We start from the raw sequence: 18,998 nt of genomic DNA, 5'->3' as shown, positions 1-18,998 counted from the left end.
TTTATTGTATGAGATGCAAGTTGCATAGAAAAGTAGTTACATCTAATCTTGATAATCAAAATTATTTTGATTTAAAATCATAAAAGTTTAGATATGATCTAAAAGGATTTTATGATTTAATGTAAAAAATTTATATGAAAAACTGTTTCAAAATCTAAACCATGTTGATGCTAAACTTAATTAAGAATTAAATATTGAATCGATTAGATCTAGAATTATGATTTAAGACCTAATGACATTGCATAAAACATGGGGTATGGGCTAGCTCAAATCAGATTCTCTTAATTGGGTTAGACCTAAGATTAGAATTAAAGAGTTAATTGACCATATAGAGAAATTGATTAAGTCTAGTCAAATATTGAATTAGGTTAAATCAGGATTTCTCTAATATAATAGTTGTAGATGGTCAAGTCCATGTCTTTGATTAGACCAAATAGATCTTGATCATAGCTCAATGGTTGAATCTGAATCATTAGGTTAGTAAAATCAAAATGAATTAACCAATTGGTGTCTAAGATAAGTTTGATATTTCAATCGGTGATTTTTAATTGGAAGCGACTTATCTGGTTATTTTGATGGTGTCTAAGGCAAGCTTAGCAAACCCTCCCATCGCTCTCACTTACCTGATCAATTTGATGAATTATATTTTGATTAGATCGCTAAGTGGTTCGAGTTAACCCATGTCATTAAGATTGATCAGTGTGACTGATCTAGGTGCCAGTTCGACCAGCTTGACCTTAATCTGATTCAATGACTTAGTGAAGTTAATGGGAGGATTGTGGTTTATTGATTGATCTCTTCTCTTTTCTTCTCTCAATTTATAATTAAATATTCTAAATTATTAGATCCTTAAAATGAGATAGTTTTGGTGATAACTAAATCACAGCCTCTCATTAAGTTGGATGATAATGGTTTCATTAGTATGATGATCATTAGAGGTCCAAAGATCTGGTGCTCATCTGCTATTGAAATTATCATTTATAATATGATGACTTAGTCGAGTCTCTCTGTCAAGTGGTCAGGTTAGCTGGTCAAAATCGGGCCTGATCATTTGGTAGTTGGATTCGTAAGTATAATCATGTTAATGGTTGGACCTAATCAGGGCTTGTAGGGAAGATCAAAGTCAACTAAAAAATTACCAGGGGCCAAATCAATTTCTAAAAATTATTTGGTGAAACAATTGATTAATGAACGTACCCATGAATGCACATGGATGAGCCGACCAATGTCAGACTTATGTATAGTCTGTATGGATTCTAGTATCCGTTAAGGAATTAAAGTAATTTCTCGAGTTGGAGGTAGAGGCTACCAATTCGTATAAAATAGTGGAAGAACCTTTAGACTAAAGTTCATATTTTTAAGATTAATTAATTCATATACTAATTAGATTTTGGTTCTATCTTTTTGTGCAGATATGGCCTCAAATTTATCGCTCGGATCACTGTTGGATAGTGAGAAGTTGACGGGATCTAATTTCGATAACTGATATCAAAAACTTAAAATCATCCTGGAGTACGAGCGAATTTTGTATGTCATTACAGGTCTGACACCTGAGGAGCCTGCTCCCAACACTCATGGCATGATTCGAGATACCAATTTGAAGTGGCTCAATGATCACACCACGATTTGTTGCATAATGCAGGCTTCAATGAACGACGAATTCAGTCGAAAGTTCAAAGAGGCTCAGCTAGAGGACATGCTCAAGGTGTTGAGAAAGTTTTTTGGTACTTTCAAAAATGTTGAACGGTACAAGACTAGTTGTATCATTTTTAATACTCGGATAAGGGAAAAAGCTTCAGTCATCGATCATGTATTGTACATGATCGAACAGATCAAGTGATTGAGCAAGCTCGACTTTTCTTTGCATGAATAGCTAGAAAAGGATGCAATCCTGAACTCCCTGTCCAAATCCTATCTACCGTTTCTCAGTCATTTTAGAATGACAAAGCCTGTAGTCAACTACTATGGTCTGTTGGGGTTGCTACAGACTTTTGAGTAGGATTACCAGCTCCATAAGGCGACGGTGAATATAGTGGAAGGATCTTCTTCGGGGGGGCGTCGTCTCTTTAAGAAAGAGAAGAAAAAGAAAAATAAGAAGGTGCAAAGTACTGGAAGTCAGATCCAGAAACTCAAGTTCAAGGCTAATCAGAGTCAGACAGAGTACTTCTATTGTAAGAAGCAGGGTCACTAGAAGAGGAACTGTCCTCAATACTTAGCTTTCCTTGATCCAAACAAGCTAAGAAGAAGCAATCGATTGCTGGACAAGATACTTATACGATAACACCTTGTAACTTCTCTATTTCTTATACAATGATCTAGGTATTGGATATCAGTAGCCCTATTAATATTTACAATTCGTTACAGGATCTTCATATCAGTAGGAGATTTGGAGACGATGAGAGATTCCTGAATGTTGGAGATAGAAGATCAGTTTCAATTCTAGCTTTAAGAATTATCAAGCTTGTATTCGAGTCTCATTTTATTGTTCTAAATGAATGCCATTACTGTCTCAATTTTTTTTGAATGTTATTTCTGTAAGCCTTTTAGCCAAATCAAATTATGAAATATCAATAAAAAAAAGTTTTTATGATTTCATTTTGAATAGTGTTACAATATTGCGTGGATAATTGAACAATGAGATTTTTGTTGTATCACGACATAATGTAATGTACATGTTTAATAAACATCCTCAGATAGTCGATGTCACGGATGCCTATCTTTGACATTGTAGGCTAGATCATATCAACAAAAACAGGATGAACAAGTTAGCTCAAGAAGAAATTCTTGATGATAATGATTATGAATCATTGCCAACTTGTGAGTCTTATCTACTTGAAAAGATGACCAAGTCACCTTTTACTGAAAAAGGTGAACGAGCCAGTAATGTGTCGGGTCTTGTACATATTGATGTATGTGGACCCATGAGCACTAGTGCCAGAAGAGGATATCATTATTTCATTACGTTCATAAACGACCTATCTAGGTATGAGTACATCTACTTGATGAAATACAAGTCTAAATCATTTGAAATATTCAAACGATTCTGTAATAAAGTAGAGAAACAAACTGAAAAAAATATTAAAACTCTTCGATCAGATCAAGAATGTGAATATCTTTCTAGTGAATTCCTGACATATCTGGAGGAGAATATGATTCTCTCTCAATAGATACCTCTTGGAATGCTACAACATAATAGTGTATCGAAAAAGAGAAATCAAATCTTGTTGGATATAGTTCGATCCATGATGGACTTTTATAGTCTGTCGATATCCTTCTGGAGATATGCACTCGAGTCAGCTTGTTATGTGCTGAATAGGATTCCTAGTAAATCGATAAGTAAAACACCATATAAGATATGGATGGACGTAAGCTAGGGCTTTCTCATCTTAGGGTCTGGGGATGTCCGACTTATGTCAAATATTTAAAAACAGACAAACTTAGAGCTAGATCTGATAAATATAATTTTATAGGATATCCCAAAGAAACTAAGTGGTATTACTTCTATCTTACTGATGAATAAAAGGTATTTGTCAGTCTTAGGGCAGTCTTTTTAGAAAAAAATTCTTTGGGAAAGAGATTAATGCTTCTAAGATTGAACTTGATGAAGTTCAACAGGTAGAACCGACACAGTCTAGTGAACCCATAGGACTGGATTTGATAATATCAAATTCGAAACCTGTTGTAGAGGCACCGTTAAGAAGATCCAATAGAGTATCGCATCAACTAGATAGATACTATAGTTTCTTGATTCGAGATGGGGATCCTGTTGAACTTGATGAGAACAATGAAAACTCAATCACCTATATGGATGTCATGCAGAAGTCCGACTGATAAATGGCTTAAAATCATGAAATCTGAAATAGAGTCCATAAAGGTCAATGATGTATGGACATTGGTTGACCCACCTGAAGGGATTAAACCCATAGGGTATAAGTAGGTCTTCAAAAAGAAAAGGGATGCAGACAGAAAGGTGGAGACCTATAAAGTCCATTTGGTTGTCAAGGATTATCGTCAGTATTATGGTATTAACTATGACGAGATATTTTCTCTTGTGATAATGCTCAAATCCATTCAAATTATACTTGCGATAGCGACACACATGTATTATAAAATCTGACAAATAGATGTGAAAATAATTTTTTTAAATGAAGAGCTGAAAGAAGAGGTGTGTATGATACATCCTGAAAGTTTCACATCCATAGATGGGTCCAAAGTGTACAAATTTTAGAGATCCATCTATGGATTGAAGCAGACATCTAGGAGTTGGTACATGCATTTTGATAAAATTATCAGAACGTATGGCTTCGTTAGGAATGGAGAAGAATCTTACATTTACAGATGGATAAATAACTCTATGGTTGTATTTTTCATTCTGTATGTGGATGACATTCTCTTAATCGAGAATGACATCCCTGTATTACAAGGAATAAAAGTCTGGTTATCATCTCAGTTCTCTATGAAAGACTTGGGAGATGCATCCTATATCCTTGGGATGAATATCTATAGAGATAAATCAAAAAGGTTGCTCAAATTATCCCAATCCACATATATAGATCCCATGCTGAAGTGATTCAGCATGAAGAATTCTAAGAAAGGCTATCTTTCGATAGGCCATGAAATTTTTTTCTCAAAAAGAGATTGTCCAACAACTCCTCGAGAGAGAGCATATGAGTAGAGTTCTATATGCTTTGACAGTAGATTCTATAATATACATCATGATATGTATAAAACCAGATATGGTATACTCACTAGGGGTAGTGAGTAAATATTAGTCTGATCCAAGAGAGAACCACTGGAAGGTTGTAAAGACCATCTTTAAGTATTTAAGAAATACTAAGGACTAGTGGCTTATTTATAGTGAGACTGACTTAAAACTAGTGGGGTTCACCAACTCTAGTTTTCAGTCAAATCATGATAATAGTAAAAGTATATCGGATTATATTTTTACTTTGAATAGTGGAGCAATCTGTTGAAAAAATTTCAAGCAGCACACCATGGCTAACTCTATTTACAAGACAGAGTATATCGCGGTATCCAATGTTGTGAAAGAAGCTATATGGTTGCAAAAATTTGTCGATGAGCTCAGAGTGGCATCCTCCATCGAAGGCCCTATTCTGTTATACTGCGATAGCACTGGAGTCATTGCTCAAGCCAAGGAGCCAAAGTTTCATCAGCACACCAAACATATTCTGCACCGCTACAACCTTATCCGAAAAATCATAGATCAAGGTGACATCGACTTTTGGAAGATCGATGGAAAAGAGAATCTAACCGATCCATTTATTAAAGCTCTCGAAATCAAAGAGTTTGATAATCATAAGTCGAAGATGGATATACAATACTGTACCGATTGACTTTAGTCCAAGTGAAAGTTATTGAAAAATATGTTCTAAAGTTAATCGTCAGTCTATTGATGATTGTGTTCATATTTATAATTATGTATAAATTTTTATTAATAAAAATTATTTAAATTTTTTATCATATTTTGTCCATCTTATTTGAACTTCCATGCTATGATGAAGTCCTTAGAATTATAATTAATCGACAAAGAAGGATTTATCATTTAATCCTTAAAAATATTCATGACCGAATGATATGCTATTAACAGGATGATAGCTATATCAAGTATAGATCACTGTGTACCATATGAGTTGATTGTCCTCTTAATCAAGGAGTATAGAGACACTAGTATGGCATGCAAGTAGAATATAGGAGTACATTCGCACCGAATGTGACCATTTGTTGAGCACTCTACTGTCAAGAGTAGCTCATAAAGGATATGGGTATAAGTGTCCCTCTAATCTGAGATCATCACAGTAACTTATAAGTAACTCACTTTACTTTAGTGCCAGACCATCTGAGTTTTTAATTCAGTAACGGAAGGTTACTGGGTGCAATCAAGTACTTATTAAGTCAGTGTGTGAGTCAAGATGAAATTGATCTCTCTGAATTAGTAGAATATATGCATCAGTGTATTTCAATTTAGTAAAATCTTGATCAAGATAATCCATGTGATGGATTTAAAAGGTTGAATACAATATGGTCGACTATATTAGGATTGACAATCAAATCTTAGGCCACCTTAAGTATTAGGGTCAAAGAGATAAATTATATGGTAACCATATGCCAGTAGGTTCTAGAATGCTACTTTATAATCTTTCGGCCTATCTGGACATCAGATTCTATTGCTAGATGGTTACATCGATTAGTATAAGAAGTTGTTCCTATGCTACCAGCTTAGATTCGAACCTATGGGGTCACATACATTAGAAGATTTGATTAGATCTAATGGCTGAAGAGTTTAATTGGATTGTGACTTTGATGAGGAGTCCCACTGGGACTGGAACTCTGGAGGAGAGTCTCACTAGATTGGGACTCTACTATTAATAGAGAATTAATTAGTAATTAAATTGCTAATTGACTCAATTTGATTAAGCAAAGAGCTTTGGATTAAGTCTAATTGAATTAGATTCAGTTTGATTTAGATTGGGTTTGGTTTGATCAAGCCTGATTATAAAAAAAATTTGATCCTGATTTGATTAGAACTTGAGCTCAGCTAATTCCTAATTAGGTTAAGAATTTATGAAAATGATTGGGCTCCTAATTAGATTAGGTTCATTTTTATTATTGGATTTAAATTAGATTTGATTTGATTTAGAATTAATTTGAAAATGAAGAGTCCCAATCGGTAGGGACTCTATCTCTTTCTCCTTGCACCACCTTGGATCCATCCACTTATTCTCAATGCCAAAATAGTTTTGGCATGAGATTTTTGGTGTGAAGAATGTGGGCTCAGTAAGGGTGGGCAGCAAAGCATGGTGAGTCATGATCTTATCTCCTACCTAATTCGAATGCGATCTGAATTAGAGATAAGTAGATAAGAAGAAAAGAGATTTTTTAAACTTAGACAGAAGGATGGTGCCTAGGGATTTTTTCTAAATTTCTTGAAAAATTTTTTGTTGGATGTATGCCTTAGAAGCCAAGCTTGACTGATACATTTCATATCTCTAGGACATGATTTTATACTTATTAGGCAGTTATATTACCATTCATGTTTATATATCCATGAATCATTCAAGAAATTAACAAGATGATGATATATATTCTCAAAGAGTTAAGAATTTGAGGCATATGTCATTGATGGTTGATTCTTAAATTGCTTCTGGTCATAGGATCATCATGGGGATGGTGATTGATTTGGATAGACCAATGCACGGATCACTTTCTTCGGATAAATAGGTCTCAAGTTTGTAGTGTAGAGATATTGAGCGAGAGTGCAGGTGGTTGTTAAAGAATAACTAGCACTGAGCGTGACCAATACGAGAAGTCACATGGACGTCTACTACTCGTTAGTGACTTTCTTGATGCTACAGTTGTATGACTGATCTTTTGATCTGAGATGACATCATTGCTCGCAGTGAGGCTGCTAGAGTTTGACTGACACATCAACATAGGTCTCAAGGAGCTGTTGTAGTGGATGTTGGCGAAGTTGGTCCACTGTAGGAGTAGGGTGTGCATCAAGATGGGATCTATCGATCCTAGCAGAAGGGAGTAGTCTTATGAGATTTAAGAGGTTGAGTCCTTAAGTCTATGGCCATAGCAGTGTGATTGATGAAAAAAAAATTTCATAAAATCACATATGGACTTAAGCTGATTGAATCTTTCCATGATCTGCCATTTAGTCAGGGCTCACAATAGAGAGACTGAATCACACGTTAACTACACCTAGAGATTCATTTCAGTTCTACTGGGTTGTCAATCATACTGCTAGGTGTTACTAGTAGATTGTGAGAGCTCACTAAGATTATTCTGGATCGACAATCCTTATTGAGTTAGAGTGGAATTATTCCGATCCATTGAAAAGAGTTTCAATGATATGATGATAGAGATCATTGTATGTCTTACTATCAGATAGAATTGAACCTATGAGGTCACACAACTAAGAAATTAAGTCTAAAGTAAGTAATTGAGCTTATGAAGTATCAATTGGGTTTAGAAACATCTATTAGATTCATGGTAATCTTGCTAGCACATGGTTGGATCTAATTTCTCTTTATGTTGGGATTACTTATTTGATAAGTTAATTATAACTTAATTATCTGCTAATAACCTATATAAATAAGATTCATGAGACTTCAATTATTGGGTATCTAAAGTTATGGATCACATAAATTAAGGGTGCAAGTCCCTTATGAATCTCCTTGATAGTTATTATGGGGCGCCACCTTGATTTGATCAATTTGGATGTGTCCATTAATTAGAGGGCCTTTGATTTTCATATGAGCTATCTCTTGGGTGCAAAAGAGGGTGTCTAATTATGGGTGTAAGGGCTCCAATAATTGGTGCCTAATGGGCTTCCTAATGTAAGTTGGATAACTTAAGTTAATAGGAATCCTAATGCAACTAAGACTTATATTATGAGATTGAATAGGATTCAATCCTTATGCCTATTTAAAAGGATCTTTCTTAAGGTCTCTAGAGCATCCAAACTAGCAGTCCCTCACACCCAAAGGCTCTTCCCATGCCCTCTCTTCCTTCCCTTTTCTCTTCTCTTGGGCATTCTACATGCCCTTCCTTTGGGAAGCACGTCCCAAGGTGTTCCATGCCCAAAGGAGTTTGGGTGCCTTTTTCTTACTGATTTTTAGCATCTGATAGCAGCACGTAGTAAGAAGAAACTCTAGAGAAGAGAAGAAGAAGAAGATCAAGTTGAAAGATCAAGTGTTGATCGCGATCCAGACTTCGTTCAGATTCAGCAGGCTGAATTTTGGAGATTCAAAATTCAAATTATAGAGGGCTGTTCTAAGCTGATCTCGAGTAGATACTCATAGAGGTCAGATACTTGTGCAGCTAATAGAGAGCCTCATCTCTTTCAGATCTAGATCTGAAGAAAGAGATTACGAAACAGGTATGTGATTTGATCACAACCTAAATTTCAGCATATATCAATTTCAGCATATGAAATCGATCCATGTGATTTTATATTTTTATGCATGCAAAATTTAGATAAAAATTATTTTAATCTTATTCTTCACTGTGGTGTTTAGAAATTTAAGTTTTGAAACACATATGCGTGCTTCAAACTCTGAATTCCAACAGTGGTATCAGAGCCACGGATTTTCATATGCTGAATTTTAATATACATATTTTTGAAAAAATTTTAAAATTAATTTTTTTTGATACATGAGATGTATGCATGGATCTTCAAAACTAAAATTTGATTTTAAATTTAATTCTAGAATATATAGTTGATATGTTGATGCATGCATAGATCTGAAAATTGATTTAGAAAGAGTTCTAGTTCATGTGAAATAGATACATGCATGAAATCTGAATTTTTTTTGTGATCTGAATTTTGATTAATATGTATGATATATGATTGCATATTTAGATCATAAATTTGGCTTTAATCTGATCTATGATTAGTATATGAGATATATGATATCATATTTAGATCTAAAATTTTATTTAAGATCTGATTTTACATGCATATATGAGATATATGTTTGTACATTAGAACTTAAAAATTATTTTTATATTTTAATACTTACTTTCATATAAAGTATTTAGATCTAAAATATGATTTTAGAATCTAAAATTTATGTTTGTGCATGAGAATTTTGATCATAAAAAAATCAAAAATTAGGTCATGTAATAGGATTACATCTAAGATTTTTGATTTGGGACATATGGATCTAATTCGATTAAGTAATTGGTTAAATCGAATCAAGTATTGAATTGAGTTAGATCAATTAAGTTAATGATCGTACAATTATTGTTGATCAAATCGATTGAGTCCCATATGTAGAATCAATTTATCTAAGGACCTAACTTGTCTTGTTGATTTGAGCCCGATTCACTTGAGCTAACCAATTTTGATCAATTGTCCAATTGGTGTCTAAGATAAATAATTGAAAGGTGGTTATTTAATTGGTTCCATTCACTTATCTGGCCAATTTATTGGTGACTAAGAAAAACAACAGGGGACCCCCACCAATCTCTACTTCCTGGTCAATTTGAAAGATTGAGTCACAAATATAGTTGCTTGATGGTTTGATTTAGCCCATGCCAACTACATCAATCATGTGATAACTGATTAGATGAGATCTAAACTCAAATCTCTTCATAAAATATTAAGTCCAAGATCTTTCACTGTTGTAGATGTGCGGACGTGCTACCGACGTTGATTGTTCTCGACTGATCATAGTGATTTAGTTGCATCGAGAATGCGCAACCACTTTATTAGCAAAGAGTTATTGCGGGATAAAGATGGGTTAGGCCCAATAACTGTTAGGTGAGGGATCTAATGACAGCTTTACATCTGCTTGTGAATGGTGGGTCTAACTTAACTAAGAAGTGCAGACAATAACTGTTAGGTGAGCCCATATAACTTAGAGACCAAGTGACTGCAATATGCTTAGAGAAACATCTAAGCAAAGAGTTATCCCCACATCAGTGTTTATTCATGTTACCAATAACTGTTAGATGAGGTGTACGGCATAAGTGAGACCGCAGCACCCACTAGAAATCTAATTATCGCATTAGAGTTTTTGTTTCTCTATCCAGAGAGTGTGGGAGTTCTGATAAAATAGTAAAAATATCTTTTTGCATCTAAAAATTTTTAGAGTAAAATTATAAAATAAATACAAACACCCAATTAGAATCTTTGCTCTCTGCTGTTCATTGTGTCAGCTTCCAACTCTCTAGCTCGAATCCTAGATATCAATCGATTAATCAAATCGAGTACATAGACTAGCTTACAAACTTATGAATTATTTTTAATTTTAAAAAATTAAGTAATATTCTCTATCAGATTATTCTAATATTAATAACCCATCCAATCTATAGTCAACGAGCTATACTTGACGAGTGGATGGATAATGACAATAAAGATAGGTGCTATGCATGAGTATATATACACTGCCAACGACATGTTGATTCATCCACAAGTGTTGTGAGGTGATTAGAGTTGCACAGTGCATGTGATGCATGATGGGCAGTCAGTCTATGATCGTTATTTGATAATGATCGAGGATATTAAAGAGCTTAAAAGGCTCGACATGACCATGCATAAGGAATTACTTATAGATTTGATCCTGCGATCTCTGATTAGTTTATATGGATAGTTTATAGTAAACTACCATATGAAAGATCATCATGGCAATTTATCTGAATTGATCAAAGTATTGATAACAAAGGAACCTTGAAAGAGTTCAGAGGTAAATACCTGAAGAGCCTAAAGAAACAAAGATACACCTAGAGTAGGTATGTCAAAATTGCTCAATACTATCCTTATGATTTTTACTTCTCCTAGTTGAGCTACAGACTCTAGTGTAAAGTCGATGGAAAGGTAGAGGGCTGAGGAAGTAACCCTTGAATTGGCTATAGGATAATAGTTTCTACTGCGGCCATGAGTATCTGTCCTTTATGATCATCGTTTGGATTTAGTTCTTAGAGACAGTTTCTATTATTTGCATGTTGATGCATATGTGAACTTAATTGACCAATCAGTGAATGTCATTGGATCTGAGAGATCCAAAATTGAGATAAAATTTAAAGTATATGTGAAACCTATAGCTAAGTCATATTGGAGAAGAAATGATTAACAAACTAAAAAAATATGAGTTTGGACTCATTGACTGTTGAGTCAAATTTAGTTTGTGCATCATCTCTTTGAGAAAATATGATCAAGCTACTTTTGTGAGATAAGAAGAAAAGGACCACTGAGATACTTATCCTGGTACACATTTGATGTGTGTAGCCCATGTGATGTGCTAACCAAGAAGTAATCTCTACTTTGTATATGAGATACAAATCTAAAATTTTTGAAAGGTTCAAAGAATTCAGATGTAAGTAGAGAAACAAATTAAAAAAATTTTGAAGGTACTTCGATCGGATCGAGGATGCAATATCATTGAAAAATTTTTTTTGATTATCTCATAAAATAGCATTATTTCATATTGGATCCCTCTTAATAAATCTCAGCTCAATGAGATAAGAAGAGTCATGAAATTATATGAGATATGATCTGGTCCATAATGAAATTTATTGATTTATTTATATTTCTTTAGGGACATACTTTATTTCTATAAAATTGGGTTCTCTCTAAACCTGTTACTACCACACCATATAAGATATGACATGGTGAGAACTGAATCTTGATTATTTTGAGATTCAAGAATATTCAGCCTGTGTCTAGGATAGTAGGTGGATATGTTAGAGGATAGGTCTATAAAGTTCTTCCTAAAAGAGTTTGAGATATTACTTTTCGATTGGATTACAATGTGATTGTAACTCAATGCTATCTTCTTGAAAAATTATTTAACCAAGATGAAGTAGTGGGAGAAAAGTTAAGCTCTAAGAGAGTGTCTCTGAAGAGCAGAGAGCCTTGGAACCTTAAGAACATATTAATCATGAGCTAGTAGGCGTGTATTCCTCTTCCATTTCGTACACATAGTAGGATTTTTAATCCTCTCAAAAAGTACTTGAGTATGCTTAACAGAGAATGTAGAGAAAATTATTTCTCATGGGAGATAGAGAATATAGAGATGATCTCAGAACTTATAACGAGATGATGTGAGACATCGACTCTAAGAAAGGATGTGAAATAGCTTTTCTGAGTAGAGATCTTTTAAAGATTTCTATATGGAATAGCCTATGGATTTCACTTCTTGTGATAGGTGATCACAAAGATCACAATACCCTTGGAGTTGGAACATTCATTTCAATGATATGATCAAATTGTTTGATCAGATATGAGAAACTATAGGTTTCAAAAGGATTAGTGGGAGTGTCCAATACTAACATCGATTAAAATATGGTTGAATATAGATTTTTCATGAAAGACATAAAGTGAGTATCCTAAAGATCTATAGAGATAGATGCAATTGGATGCTTGTATTTTTACAGATAAAGTACAGAGATCGGATACTGAAAGTGTTCAGCATAAAAATCTCGGAGAGGGGTCTGCTATCCTCTCGGGCATAGTCGTATGTCATAAAGTACTTAAACTGATTATACCATGATTGTCACAAGTAGATATCAGTTGTATCCAGGCTATGAGCGCTGGATTGCTGTGAAAACATCCTTAAGCTCTTAAGAAGAACTGAGGAGATGTTCGAAGAAGGATCAAAGCTAGGAGTGGAAGGATACACCAATTCAGACTTTATATCTGAAGTTGATGGTAGAATGTCTACATCATGGATGTGTTCCTATGTCGATATCTTGGAAGAATTTTAAATAATCGATCAATAAAAGTTGAGTACACTGTAGATGTGTAGGATGCATTCTGGTTGTAATGTTAGTTACAGAATTAGCTATCATATCATCAGATATCGTGACACTATACTGCAAAAATAATGGCACCATAGCCCTTGCTAAGGAGCCTAGATCTCATCAGATATCCAAGTACATAGAACAGCAGAACACGCGACTACCTTGAGTAGAAATATATAGAGGTGCAGAGAGCAAACTCCATATGTAATGTGGATTACCCACTGGTAAGTCACTTGGCTAGCCTATGCCTATAGCCTGTCTTGTGAAGATAAAGCTTGGTACATGGCAGATTGACTTTAATGCAAGTGAAAGATTGTTAAATGTATGTCCTAGAAGTCAATCTTGGCTAACACATTTCATATCTCTAGGATATAATTTTATACTTATTGGACAGTTATATTACCATTCATGTCTATGTGTCCATGAATCATCCAAGGAATTAACAAGATGATGACATATATTCTCAAAGAATTGAGAATTTGAGGTATATGTCATTGATGGTTAATTTCTAAATTACTCCTGATCATAGGATCATCATGGAGATGGTGATTGATCTGGATAGATCAGTGCATAGATCGCTTCCTTCGGATAGATGGGACTCGAGTCTGTAGTGTAGAGACATTGGAGTGAGAGTGTAGGTGGTTGTTAGAGAACAACTAGCACTGAGCATGACCAACACGAGAAGTCACATAGATGTCTGCTTACTCGTTAGTAACTTTCTCGATACTACAGTTGTATGACTGATCTTTTGATCTGAGATGATACTACTGCTCGCAGTAAGGCTGTTGGAGTTTGATTGACGTATCAACATAGGTCTCAAAGAGTCTTTGTAGTGGATGTTGGCGACAGTTGGTCCACTGTAGGAGTGAGGTGTGCATCAAGATGGGATCTATCGATCCTAATAGAAGAGAGTAGTCCTATAGGATTTAAGAGACTGAGTCCTTAAGTCTATGACCATAGCAGTGTGATTGATGAAAAAGAGTTTCTATAGAATCACATATAGACTTAAGCTGATTGAATCTATCATATGATCGATATTGAAGTTTGATGATTTATCCATGACCTGCCATCTAGTCAGGACTCATGATAGAGGGACTGAATCACATGTTAACAACATCTAGAAGTTCATTTCAGTTTTATTAGATTGCCACTACATACTGTTAGATGTCACTAGTGGATTGTGAGAGCTCACTAGGGTTGTTCTGGATCGATAATCTTTGTTGAGTTAGAGTAAAATTATTCTGACCCATTAAAAAGAGTTTCAATGATACGATGATAGAGATCATTGTATGTCTCACTTTCAAATAGAATTGAACCTATGAGGTCACACAACAAAGGAATTAGGCCTGAAATAAGTAATTGAGCTTATGAAGTGTTAATTAGATTTAGAAAAATTTATTGAGTTCATGGTAACCTTGCTAGCACATGGTTGGACCCAATTCTTCTTTTTGTTGGGATTACTTATTTGATAAGTTAAGTTTAACTTAATTTTTTGCTAATAACCTACATGAATAAGATTCATGAGACTTCAATTATTGGGTGTCTAAAGTTATGGATCACATAAATTAAGGATGCAAGTCCCTTATGAATCTTCTTGATAGTTATTATGGGGCGCCCCTTGATTTGATCAATTTGGACGTGTCCATTAATTAGAGAGCCTTTGATTTTTATATGGGGTGTCTCTTGGGTGCAAAAGAGGATGTCTAATTATGGGTGCAAGGGCTCCAATAGTTGACACCTAATGGACTTCCTAACATAAGTTGGATAACTTAAGTTAATAGGAATCCTAACGCAAGTAGGATTTATATTATGAGATTGAATAGGATTCAATCCTTATGCCTATTTAAAGGGACCTCCCCTAAAGTCCCAAGAGCATCCAAACCAGTAGCCCCTCACACCCAAAGGCTCTCCCCACGCTCTCTCTTCCCCCCTTTTCTCTTCTCTTAGGCGTTCTCCACTCCCTTCCCTTGGGACGCACGTCCCAAGGTGTTCCATGCCCAAAGGAGTTTGGGTTCCTCTTCCTTATTGGTTTCTAGCATCTATTAGCAGCACAAAGCAAGAAGAAACTTTAGAGAAGAGGAGAAGAAGAAGATCAAAAAGAAAGATCAAGTATTGATCACGATCCAGACTTCATTCAGATTCAACAGGCTGAATTTTGAAGATTTAAAATTCAGATTATAGAGAGCTATTCCAGACTGATTCTGAATGGATACTTATAGAGGTCAGATACTTATGCGGCTAACAGAGAGCCTCGTCTCTTTCAGATCTAGATTTGAAGAAAGAGATTGTGAAACAGGTATGTGATTTAATCATAATCTAAATTTCAGCATATATCAATTTCAGCGTATGAAATAAATCCATGTGATTTTATATTTTTATGCATGCAAAATTTAGATTAAAATTATTTTAATCTTATTCTCCACTGTGGTGTTTAGAAAATAAAGTTTTGAAATACATATGCATGCTTCAAACTCCGAATTCCAACATTTTTGGCATGAGAAATACCAGATTTCCATCTTAACATCATCTCTCTTTTTCTGAAAATTTTAGGATGCCAAAAATGGTTTTGGCATGGAGATTATGGCGCCCTCCCTTTTGACCCAAAAACTCTAGCCCTTGTTATTTAAAGGGGGTCCAATTGTGGATGCCCCATATGCTCATCCCTCATTGGTTTTATTTTTTCTTCAGAGCTTTCTTCTCCTCTCTTCCTCCTTTAGATCCTCTCTTCTTTTGGAGCATCCAAGATTTTTGAATAAGAAGGAAGAAATCAGCCTCGAAGATCCTTACAAGCTAGTACTTCCAAGGAGTCTGATCTACGCTTGTCTTCGTGTGGATGTTTTGTAAGAGGTCGGACGACTTCATGCGGCTATGAGCAACCAGAAGAGACTCTCTCCTATATGAGTTATTTATGGAGATCAGCTTCCTACAATCAGGTAATAAGTTTTGAACTTATTAGAGTAGCTTTTATAGATCTAAGAGTTAGATCTAGATTGCAGCATCGATTAGATCAATGCAGTTTTTATTTTCAGATCTTAAAGTGCATGTTAAATCATATTATAAATCTTGGCATGGTAGTTTAGATTAAATTTTATGCATATAAATTAGGTTAATTATTTAATCTAATAATTCTGCTGCATAAAATTTTAAAATTGCATGCATAGTACTGTCGTATATTTTCTTCAAGGATAACATTAGCTAGCCACTCTAGGTAATATATTTCTTGCATGAATTTGTCTTTTAAAAGTTTGTCCACCTCTTTCTATATGGCTTTCTGTCGATTAGAGACAAAAGGATGTTTCTTCTGCCTAATTGGGCAATAGTTTGTATCCATATTGAGTTGGTGTGCCATGATCTCTAGATCCACACCTGGTATATCTGAAGCCGACCAAGCAAATATATCAGTATTTGCATGTATAAAAGAGATGAGATGCTAACGATCTTCTTCACATAAGTTTGAGCCGACTTGGACCACTTTATTCGGATCTTCACCAATATGTACTGATATCAGGTCATCTACTGGTTGTCCTCTTTGTTCAGTTTTCTCATCCCACACATCTAGCTCATCCACTGATTGTTCCACAGGTACTACTCCTCGTAAGGTTGCCATATAACATTCCTTCATGAGCCGTTGATTTTCTTGAAGCTTGTTGATCCCTTCTGGAGTAAAAAATTTTACCATCAGGTGATAAGTCAATACTATAGCTTTAAGTGCTTTGAGTCCAAATCGGCCTAATATAATGTTGTACATGGACGAACTTTTTATGACGAAATAGTTTATTTGTACAACGGCTTATTTTGGAGCCCGTCCAGCTATAGTGATCAATGGGATGGCTCCTTCCACTGAGACCATAGTATCCAAAAATCTGACTAGAGGAGTAAGCCTTTTTGTCAGTAGTTTAGAATTCAAGTTCATACGAACAAAAGCATTATAAAATAAAGTATCAACTAAACTTTCATTATCAACTAGGATCCGATGTATATCATAATTAGTAATATTTAAGAAAATAATGACAGGATCATCATGGGGACATTTTATTCCATCTAAACTGGCTTTCGAGAAAGTGATCTCATCGACGACCTTCAACTTCTTTGCCTCCTTATCTTTAGCTCGGTTAGGACTTGGGGTACATCGACTGAGTTGTCCCCCGAAGATCATATGGATCTCCCCTACAATTAGTTGATCTCTATACGAATTTTCTTGTCGAGGAGGTTCATCACACGAGTTTCTCAGAATCTGTTGTTCATCGACATATCGATGAAGGCATCCACACCAGATTAATGCCTCAATCTCCTCCCTAAGCTATCGACATTCTTCGATGTCATGTCCGTGATTACGGTGATATCTACAGTACTTCCTTGGATCTCTCTTATGTGCCAAGATAACCATCTTCCTCGAAGGAGGTAGGTCTTCTTGCCACCCTATCTCTATTAGGATCTGAAATCGAGGGATATTCAACAGAGTGAAATAATGAATCTCTGAGGAGGAGACTTAGATCGATGAGATGGTGTAGGAGATCTAGATCAGTTGTTTCGAGGTGGGATCTAAGAGCGACGAGATTTAGGTTCAGGACGTCGATGCTGCATTCATCGAGAGTCTCTCTTTTTCTCTTATCCGAAGCTTTGATGAGATGTTCGATCAAGATTTTTCCCTTGTTGATCCCAAGCTTCATCGATCTGAACATAATTCTCAGCCTGCTCCAACATTTCAAGAAAATCTTTTGAGTAATTCAAATTAAGGGAGTAAAGGAGGTCATTTTGCTAGAGCCCAACTTTGAATGCTGTCATTGCTACGGACTGATCTAGATTTTGCACCTCTAGGATAGCAGCGTTAAATCAGCTTATGTAATCTTTAAGAGGTTCATTCTCCTTCTACTTAATATTGACTAGAAAATCTGAATTATGCCACTGTTGGCGACTGTTGACGAAGTGTGCAACAAAGAGTCGACTCAAGTAATGGAATGAATCTATAAAGCCCGACTATAGGTTGGAGTACCAATGATGAGCTGCTTTCCTCAAAATAGAAGGAAAAGCTCGGCAAAGAGTTGCATCACTAGCCCTCTGTAAAAGCATCCAAGTACGGAAGTTCTTCAAATGATCCATCGGGTCAGCTATTCCATCGTAGGGTTCTATTTGAGGCATTTTAAATCAAGACGGAAAGGATTCATCCATCAACCTCTGAGTAAAAGGTGGATCGACGTTGAATTCCAAGTCATCCTCCAACTGCTTCCGTGTCTAAAGTGCGTCTAGCTATTACTGCATTTTTCAAAGTTTCTTTTCCATCTCATATTTTTGAGTTCTTCGGTGCCAAGGAGAAGCATGGCTTGGGGTGGAATCCCTCCTCGAGATAGGGATAGGAGACCTATGATGGTGACAGAGAGGATTCAGAGGTCGACTATGACAACTTATCCCTGCTCTAGGGTTGTGAGGGAGCTGATTTGGGGATCTTTCTCGTGCTGGCCGTACATCTTCTACAGTGGAGGGAGGCTCTGTGTTTTGTTGTATCCCCCACACTGTAGCTGATAGGGCCTATACTTGCTGAATAAGGCTATTATATTGTTCATGGGAGATGGTCGATGCCGAAGGTGCTACTAGTGCTGTTGGTGACATGGGCGGAGGATTTTTTTGTGCTGGTGGTATTTCATTGGTCGGTTGGACATTATTGGCCTGCCAACCATTGGAATACTGTGATGTGTTCGAGGCCCCTCGATGCATCCTCATGGTGATTG

The sequence above is a fragment of the Elaeis guineensis genome, chromosome 9 (assembly GCF_000442705.2).
Source record: "Elaeis guineensis isolate ETL-2024a chromosome 9, EG11, whole genome shotgun sequence".
Classification (NCBI taxonomy): domain Eukaryota; kingdom Viridiplantae; phylum Streptophyta; class Magnoliopsida; order Arecales; family Arecaceae; genus Elaeis; species Elaeis guineensis.
Note: the sequence above shows the minus strand (reverse complement) of the source record.